This window comes from Falco cherrug, unplaced genomic scaffold (genome assembly GCF_023634085.1).
Source record: "Falco cherrug isolate bFalChe1 unplaced genomic scaffold, bFalChe1.pri scaffold_35, whole genome shotgun sequence".
NCBI lineage: Eukaryota > Metazoa > Chordata > Aves > Falconiformes > Falconidae > Falco > Falco cherrug.
The window spans coordinates 817,808-827,410 of NW_026599480.1; the positions used below are offsets into that span (position 1 = coordinate 817,808).

The window sequence follows — 9,603 nt, forward strand, 5'->3', positions numbered from 1 at the left end:
CTCAACAGGATCCCTGACCTCTTAGAGTGCATGATGGAGGGCAACTGTCCCAAGGACCAAGTGGTGGTTACAATGCCGGAGGACACCAACCCCTCCTGGCAGAGGGTGGCAACATCCCCCTTGCTGGACACCACGGGCAGGCAGGGTGGGCTGGCAGCGGTCTTCCCCACCCGGCTGCCAGAGAGTCCCATGGAGCCCTCTCAGGAGGACTCTTCAGAGAGAGAGCCCCTTGAAGGGATGCTCAGAGGGTCCCCACCAGGGTCTCCCAGAGAGTCCTCAGCAGATCCTGCTGAAGAGTCCCCTGGCCAGCCCGCCGACTGCACCCCAGCATCATCCACCCTGCATGGACCAACTGGTGGAGCAGGTGCTGCGGAGGCAGCCCCGGGTCATTTTGACCCACTTGCCACCACCACCGGGCATCTCCTCCTGCCGGGTGGTGCCCAGATTGTTACCGAAATCTTGGAATGAAGAACTTATCAACACCAATGTGATGTAGATAAGCAGACGCTTCTTTATTAACGGCCGGGTGCGTGAGCGAGTCCTCTCACGATCAATGCACACCAGGTCCCAAAATCAGACACCATATATAGAACTTATTCATACATATTCATTAAATATTCATGCATAACCATGATATTTCCCGTAAATCATTAACATACTCTCCTCCTATATCCGATTCTGCGCAGTAAAGCTTAGAAAGGTCTAGAAATGGGTCTGGGGTACAATTTGGGTAGGTGGTATGAGTCGGTGGTCGCGATCTCCCCCTGCCGGAATTACCTTTTACTGAAGTTCATGATTTCTTGGCAGGCATCTACAAGCTGTTCCAGTCGACTCTCCCCAGTTCCCATTCATCTCATATTCTGACATTTCAATACACCTCTACATACAGAAGACTGGTCAAATACAAAGAAACCTTTCAAACCCTAAAGTTATTACCTAAGTTTTAACAATGGTTCCAGCCCCTTCTTCTAGCCTTGGTACAAGACGTACAGAAGATCTCATAGCAGCTTTTACTGTGGAACTATAAGTTTCATTAAAATATTTCTTATCCTTCTATTTTTCAATTTTATAAAATTATTTTATAAAATCAATTAATCAATCAAATAAAGTCAATCAATCTTAACTTATTAACAAATCGATAACAAGATCAGGCAAGGCTGCTGGCAAATAGGCCAAGTGCCCCACCTTGGCTGACACCCTCAGAATGCCAGAGACGTCCCCACGGGGCAGCATGCTACCCAAGAAGAGGAAGAAGATGGTGGTGTGCCCGGTGGCAAAAAGCTCCAAAACCCTCTGGGAGGGGAAGCCGGACAGGGATGCCATGGCGGTGGGCTGTAGTGGGGAGCAGGGGGGCAGCAGCAAGCAGAGGGCATCCAATAGCAACTATGTGCCCACCAAGCTAGCCAGAACCCTGAGGAACAGCAGGAGACAAAGTGCTCCACACTGCCCCAGTCACCGTTGATATATTGATAGAGAAGGTGTGGAGCACAGATCCCTCTGACGTGTGACCTGCACCTGCCCACTGCAGCCCCAGCCCTCTACCAGATCTGTCTTTCTTAATTCATTAAAGGCTTGATGTTCCTTGCACAGTGCCTCTGCCTGCGGTCATTCACGCAGCGGGAGATGAGGGTTAATGCAGCCCCTGCCACATGCAGAGATCGGACCCTCCACCTTCCCCTCTGTTGAGGTGACACCTCCACCAAGCTGACCCACTCTCGAAAGTATTTCCAAATGAAGGGACTTCTCATCAAGGGAGGCAGCCTTGGCAGAATGAGAAACCAAGAGCAGGTAGTGAAAAGAGCACCGTTATCTAAATTGTGCAGGAAGAAGACTTCCAATGAGGAAAGTTCTGGCTGCAAGAGAACACAAGCTGATCAGGTCTTGGGATCCACTGACATCAACAGAAAATGAGTTTAAAATAGGACAAAGATAATTGTGGTAGTGGGAGATGGTGACCTCTAACTGAAATAGTTCTGCCCCAAAGAGGCCAAAATCCCACTTGGGGAGCATGCGTGTTTCGTAAAACACTTCAGCAGTGCTACTGAGGATGCGTACGCGTTTGCATTAGAAGCGAGAAACCAGCCACCAAATCTGTGTATGACACATGACTATGCAACGTGTGGCGCTCTGAGAAAGGCCCCGAACCCCTTCTCAGTGTTCCAATTGGACCTAAAAACTTTGCATGTACTTTTTAATCGCTGCCCCCAAAGTGATTTCCCCACAGGCTCAGTAAGCAAGGCGGTGGCGGAGTGGCTCTCTCAGACCCCCTGCCAGCCCCGCCCTGGGCGCTGGTGCCTCTGGCCCTGCCCCAGCAGACGTTGCTGTGCTGATGGAGGGGCTCACTCCCTCTCCACTGCATTTGCAAAGGGAATGGCTGGCTCACCCTTTGCTGCCCACGCAGCCAGCCCTCACCTTTAGCTGCTGTCATTCCCAGGGGTGCCGGCTCTCTCCCAGCACCCTCACACCTTCTCCCTGCAACACTGCGAGAGAAGCGTTCGCCAGGCACACAGGTGCCGTCACTGCCCTGCGCAGCTGGGCACCCCCAGACTGGCACTGCCTGACTGCCTCCCTCACCAAGCACCTCCACCTCCACAGTCTCAAGCTCCATCCCTTTAGACGGAAAGGGGGTCGCTTTATTGAGAAGTAACCGTTCCTCATGAGGAACACAGTCTCTCCAGGAGGCAAAATACTTTAATAGCACTTAGAAACAAAGCTGGGGCATCTGGGGGGCCACCTCATCACTACTCCAAACGATGTGTCCTTTGTGGAGAAAAACTGAAGAGCCAGACAGTTTCCAGAGGACAGTAAACCTGACCTGCTGAGAGCTTAGGACAGTGCACGTCATGTTCTTCTTCACACTTGGTGCACAATTGACAAGCTGCGAGATGATGGTTAATTACTTCCTTCAGAGAGGACTGCAAGACACTGTTGCCAAGTCAGCTTAGTTTTTTTTGTTTTTTTCTGGTTGGCCAAGCAAAGAAACGGAGGCAGTTTCGAAGTGCGCAGAAGCACAGCTGCAGACATAATTCCTGCTGTCACGCAGGCAGCGGGAGTGAACTTCATCCCTTTGGGTCCTTTTGAGAACACCAAGCACCCAGATGGTGCTGAAGGATGTTTTTTTACATAGGGGACCCTCGGAGAGAAGCAGACATGTCCAGTTTTATTCCCTGGGAAAATGCCCTGACACTGTCCTGCCCCTCAGGTGGCATATGACAATTAAATGTATTAGTAAGCATGGGCTGATTCCTGGCCCACCATGATTCGAACAGCAGCCCACAAACCCCTCAACTAGTTTTGTTCTGCCTGTACTTACAACAGTTACATTGCTCCATGTTGTGGGGGAAAGCAGATCACACAGCTTGCCCCTTTGATGCGCAGGGCTGTGTTTCAAAGGACTATGACAAGCCCAGAAGAGCACAGCACACTACGGCTTACGAATCAAGTAAATATTGCATCACAAACCATAATGCATGTGTCTGTCTGAGAAAACGGGGTTTATGTAGGCACGTGGGAAGTGGGTCTCTTGCTCAAACCCCAGCAAATCCTGTTTAGAAAAGTTCATATACTGAAACAATAAGGCAACATACTTCTGGATTTGTCTCTAAATCCCCACGGAGATGTAATTCCCTCACTGCCATCTGAAATCGTACAGCTTGAGGCACTTTTCATGTAAAGCCAAGAAAGCTCAGCTCAGAAGGCAAAGATCCTTCTTAAGGGAACGGACCACCTGTAACTACAAGACACCTTCCCGCCCACTGAAACATAGCAACAGAGTTAAAAGCAGTTTTTAAATTCCAAGTGGAGACATTCAAAGTTTGAAAACTACAGGACATTCTCTTCCTAGCACAAAATAATCAACTGTTTCCCACTTCTCTGCAAACCTTAACCCCAGTGCTTTGTATTTTTCACGCTACAGCACAGAAAGCCAGTACCCACAGTTGCACAAGGACTTCCACTGCCAGTGTGCAAAGCATTGAGGAGTCTGGGCTCAGTCTTGGCAGTACAGGAGTGATCCACCTCAAATGCACTGCACAGCCTGCATCTGGGGTATCACAGGTCAATAGCTAATCACTGCTTTTCCTCCCAGTAACAATAAAAAGAGAAAAAAATAAAATCTCCTTACTTCCACAGCTCTTCTTTACAGGCTAGAGGTTTATGGAAGCGATGACCCATTTCACCCAACATACCAAGACACCTTTTGAACAATTTTCAGAGCTGTCCAAAACCCCCCAGATCTTATACAACAATCAGTCCAAAGAAAGTACAGAGGTCTCAGCGCTACTGGACACATGCAGGAACACTTGTGTTTACTGGACTTTTTTAAAGGGAAAAGGCATTACACCAGCGTACCAGACCCTTGCCCAAAAGACTTTTCAAACCACCTGTTTGTTGACGCAGTCACTGCACTTCAACCCTTCCACCCATGACAACATCCTCTCAGGGGGCAGACTTGCCTGCTCTTGATCACAGAACCAGTCAGCAGAGGTCAGATTGAACCAAGCTAAAAACCGGGCCCAATCTCTACGTTCACGCTTGGGATACATGGCTCCTATCACAGGGCACACACGGCGGTCCCACTTGAGTTACGTATCTGAAGTTGCATTTCCCATGGGTCAAATATTCCTCTTCAGATCTGCCTTGAAACTGAGGGCTCATGGTCAGTGAGAAGAAGAGAGTTCCTTGCCTCCTGTGCAGTCAGGTCATGTTCCCCTGCTAAAAGCAGCCTGCTCAGGCCTCCCATTTGTGTACAATCTGTTAAAAGAATAAAACCAAGTCTGAAGGTTATTCATTTGCTTCCTTAAACATCCTACCATTTGCAGCATCCAGCCCGCAGAAGACGACTTCTGACATAGCAACTTCTCCAAGCAACCTGCTATAAAAGGCAGTTCAACAGAATCACCAACAGCCAGGTCTGTACCCTCAGGGAGACACTTTCAAAGCCCTTTGGAGGATTGCACTGGATCTGTGTGCTTTAGACCCCACTGCGTGGATTTACTATTTTACTGGCAAAGTTTTTATGTACCACATGTGAACATCTTCAAAACACCTACTGTAATGATCTCATGCATAAACAGACACAATGATTCTCTAATATCACACAGGAAGAACTCAATGGATGCTCCTACCAAGGCAGTGGCTCCCTTCTGTAGCCACTGAACAAGCAAAAGGATGGATCAGAATGACATTATCAAGCTCTGAAGCAAACTGTCTGTCTTCCTTTAGCTGTAATTTAGAGCTTCATTGAGTGCTGAAGAGTGTCAGCCTGACAGCTCTGAAGCGTGAAGCGCTTGATCCTCTGTGCCAGAACCGCACCGGCACTGGCCACACAAGCTGCCTGCGTACTCACAGGGTCAGGGTCAGGGTCAGGGTCCGGGTCAGGGTCCGGGTCAGGATCAGGGTCTTTACTGCCCTGCCACCGTAACATAGAAGTGAGGAAAGTAAAATGGAGATAGAAGTGTTCTTTCTCCACATAGTTGATGCTGGCAGCTTCTTGCCTCCAGCATTCCTGCACCTCAGGAGCTTGGGAAATGACAACAAACGTGAAACTTCCTGAAAATAATTTGCCTGACACACCACAGCGTAGCACTTTCGTATGCCCACACGACACTTCTGGCTCCCAGCTGCTCTCCTGCGCTTCCCTGTAGCTACCTGGGAGGCACCTTTTCCATCTCCTCAGATCTGGCCAGCTGAAGAACACCCAACTCATGGCTCTAACATTCTTCCCCTTCCTCTCAACATCTTCCTGGTGGTCTCAGCTTTCTGCCCTCCAGATCAGGGGTGTATCATGACAGGACAAGGACAGCACTGTTGGTTTTTGGGTTTTTTTTCTGTAAGGAAGCCAAATACTTTAAACTCTTTATTAAAATATAAAAATTAAGAGGAAGGGAAAAGCCAAAATGACAGCCAAGTGGAAGTTTCATTTGGTGCTCAAACTACCTGAATACTTATGCTGCAGCCGAGAGCTGGCCCTTAGATGGCTGATCAGGATAAAGCCCCAAATCCTGCCACTAAGGTTTCAAATTACAAAATAACATCATCTAAGGGAAGGCAATATGGATAAACACAAACATTGCCGTATGTTTACAGGGCCTTCACAGCACAATGGTTCTCTTATGGCACCGAGAACTTAGCAGTAGGAAGAATTACAAAGGTCAAGTGCTATTTATAAGCAATGTACCCTTAAATCAACACTAGTGACAAAAGAGCCAAGCACTTGACTTGCAGAACAGCAGACGATTCGTGACTTTCTCCACAGCTTCTACTACTGATGAAGTTTACAACCACCTCACCATTTGGGAACGACATCCGTTGCTAGTGTTGCTCTGGGTGGAAACTCAGCCAGAAGGAATTTGTCATTACAGGAATTCTCATGCCACTGAACTGGCAGCAAGGTACACAAGCCTCTTAATCCCTTTTTATACTTTTACACTTGTGCCATAAAACCATTCTCCACTCTCCATCTCAACACCTCTCCAAGCAGTAAAGTCCCATCTGCCACACACTTGTCACAAACTACATAGGATAATGACACAGGTTTCAAATACATCAGAAAGTATCAAATCAGACACTTTAAAACATAAAAAAAAATTAAAAAAGGTGGCAGTGGGACATTATTTTCTACCTTGACTGTTAGGTTCACAAGCTGCTAGTAGTTAACATTAATGGCTCACTGTTTCACGGTCATGATGGCAACAGTTCTGCAATGTGTGGATACCAGCGAGAGAATTCCTGCCTTGCACCAGTTCAGGTGCTCCACCTATACCTCTTCACAGATTTGATTTTTTTAATTTTATTTTTTTTTTTTAAATGCTTATCAGGGTAGGATCTGCCTACCAAGACCAGATTTTAAGTGAAATTACATTACACTCCTCTTGATTTAAATACAGCAAGATAGCTCCACTGCTACATTCAGCCACAAGAACGTAAACACCTCCAGCTTCATAGACACCCATACATTATTTTTGTAAGGAACAAATGACTGAACATGGAACAACACTATGAAAAAGCAAAAGAATGCACACAATCAGCATTTCCCTATTTGGACCAAAAAAAGAAAATCTCTTAACAGCAGATAAGTCTAAATTAAAAATCAGCCACATCCAGATCCCAAATGGGGGAGGGGTTATTGTATGCCACAGACCTGGACTTGACTGTTGAAGGAAATCACACACTAAGGAAAATTTGAGGTGGTTCTGCAGAGGTTTTAGAGCCTTGGCAACTTCACTTGGGACATGAAAGGTATGTGCGCTATAGTATCACCCACAATAAAGGAAACTAGTCTCGTAGTTTGAGTTCAACACCACATCCGCAAACAAAATGAGGCTGCTACATTTGAGGAACACTGATGGAAACCTCACCTGCCATCCCGAAGTTATGCTATGGCATTTCTTCCCTTTTTGCCATTTTCCTCAGCCTTGGTACATCTTTTGCACAATCTGAAGCGAGGGCTTCTTCCTGTTTCTAACAGTGAATGTCTGGGTATCACACGTTGGTTTCTTGTGCGGCACCAATAAGACCCAACACTTGCCTTCATAAATGCACCCATACACTAGGGAAGAAAACGAAAATTACCAGTCTCGACATTGTACTGCCCACAGGGCAACAGAGTGCCCCACTCGTAAGAGGATTTAAGGCCGTAAATAACCCTCAAATATCTTGATAAACAAGCACAGTTTAATCATGTCCTTTTAAACTGACCACCGACACAATCTAACAAGAAGACACATTAAGGGAAGCAGAGCTGTAGTTAAAAAAGTGGGGCTTCTCTTTTCTCTCCTGAGGGTTTACCACCCAGAGCAGGCTCAAGTTCTGAACCTGCAGACTGCTCCCCCACGCTTCTATGCTCACTCTGGGAAAGAAAGACGGTTGTTTGAATTCTTTTGCAGGTACAGTCTTTCTTTACTTTTGAGTTGGAATGAAATGAAAAGCTGCCATCAGTCCCACTTACGGCACAGGGACACACCCATGTTCCATGCACATGCCTGCACAGAAACGCACACAGAGGGAAACCATCCCTTGGGTATCAAACACAGAAACAGCACTGAAAACCTTGACTTCTGAGAGTCCCTGCAGCATTCTCCCATGTCAATACACAGCATGCTTGTGGCAGGATCACCACTGCATGTGCGTCACTTGCTTTCATTTCCATCTTCATCTCTAACCTGGCACTTGCCACCTCCAGACTGCAGCATGCATAAAAGCAATTCTGTTTACTAGAAGCACAGCACCATGTGAACCTTCTGCATGAAGTCCGGTATTTAAAGAAATTGCTATAAAGAATAAAAATCTGCCGGCACCACAGACCCACATTCACGCTGTGTTTTCTGAACAGGGACGATATATGAAACCTGCAAACTAAGGACTGCAACACCTTGCTCCTTGCCCCTCTTCTTTTGCCCTCAGGCTGGCGCAGGAGCTCCTTTCACCAGAGCAGGCACACCACAGACACAGCCTCACCGAGGGGAAGGGTGGGGAGGGGAAAAGGGCAGAGGGGGAAAGGAAAGACCCACAGAAGCAGCTTTGCCGCCCACTGCCAAAGTCACAGCCTGCTCATCCTGGTCCCCCACCCTGTCTGTGCTGGTCTGTGCCTCTGTCCTCCTTCCCGCCTCTCCGCTCCTCTCCCTGTCCCTCTCTCCTGCTGCTGACCCTGCATTCCCTCGGGCACCCCCCTGCCTCTCTGTCTCTGTCCCGCTCCAACCCTCTGCCTGCTCCTCGCCGGTCCCTGTCCTTTCTCCATCCCTGCCCAGCCCCTCCCGCACCCCCTGCCCCTCTGGATGCCTCCTGTCCCTCTCCAGCCACCCCTCTGCCTTGACCCACCTCTCCCTGTCGCTCGGTGCCTCTCTCCCCCTCGTCCCTGCCCCACGGGGGCTCCAGGGCCTGGGCCTGTGCTCAAGCAGCCCAGGGCAGTGGCTGTGGGGCCTGCAGGGCCAGGGCTGGGGGTTGGTGTCCCCGCAGGGCCCGACGGCAGGGCAGGGCAGGGGCACCCCGGGGCCTGCTGGGAGAAGGTGTGCCCCGGGGCCTGCTGGGAGCTGTAGGCCCAGGGCCATCCCACAGCCATGTTGTTCCCAGGGCATGCTGGGAGCTGTAGGCCCGGGGCAGCCCCATGGCCAGGTTGTTCCCGGGGCATGCTGGGAGCTGTAGGCCTGGCACCACCCCATGGCCAGGTTGTTCCCAGGGCATGCTGGGAGCTGCTCTTGCCCACCCTCAGCCTCCTGGCAGCCATGTTGGTCTGGGCAGGCACAGCCTGTGCTGGGGCTGTGTCCCAGCTGAGGGGGGCCTGTGGCCGGCCGTGGGGCAAGGGAGGCCCCTGCCTGCTGGCTGCCTGGGGGTGCAGTGGGGAGGCTCCAACCCCCCGGTGTTCCGGGCCCCCGGGGCAGCTGGAGTCAGGCCTGGCCGGGGCAGTCCTGGGGGTGAGCCGAGAGCTAAGGAGGGAGAGAGGCGCCGGCATGTGCCCTGGGCACAGGCACCGGGCACCCCGACTCACAGAGCCCCCCGCAGCCGCCCCGGCGTTTGTAGTTCCTGCAGGAATAGGGCTAGCGTGTTTTGCTACTGACTCTGGCAGGGCCCTGGCTACACCTGCCCTGCTGAGGGACTGGGAACATG

General features: G+C 49.9%; 1 long non-coding RNA gene across 1 annotated transcript; it reads right to left on the reverse strand.

The window, feature by feature from the left end:
* Positions 1-4,342: 4,342 nt before the first annotated feature.
* LOC129735122 (uncharacterized) lies at positions 4,343-8,969 on the reverse strand. The gene is made up of 3 exons (XR_008730575.1): positions 8,818-8,969; positions 7,359-7,549; positions 4,343-4,752 (listed from the first exon to the last, which is right to left on the reverse strand). It is a non-coding gene; the product is annotated as an uncharacterized LOC129735122 (long non-coding RNA).
* Positions 8,970-9,603: the final 634 nt, after the last annotated feature.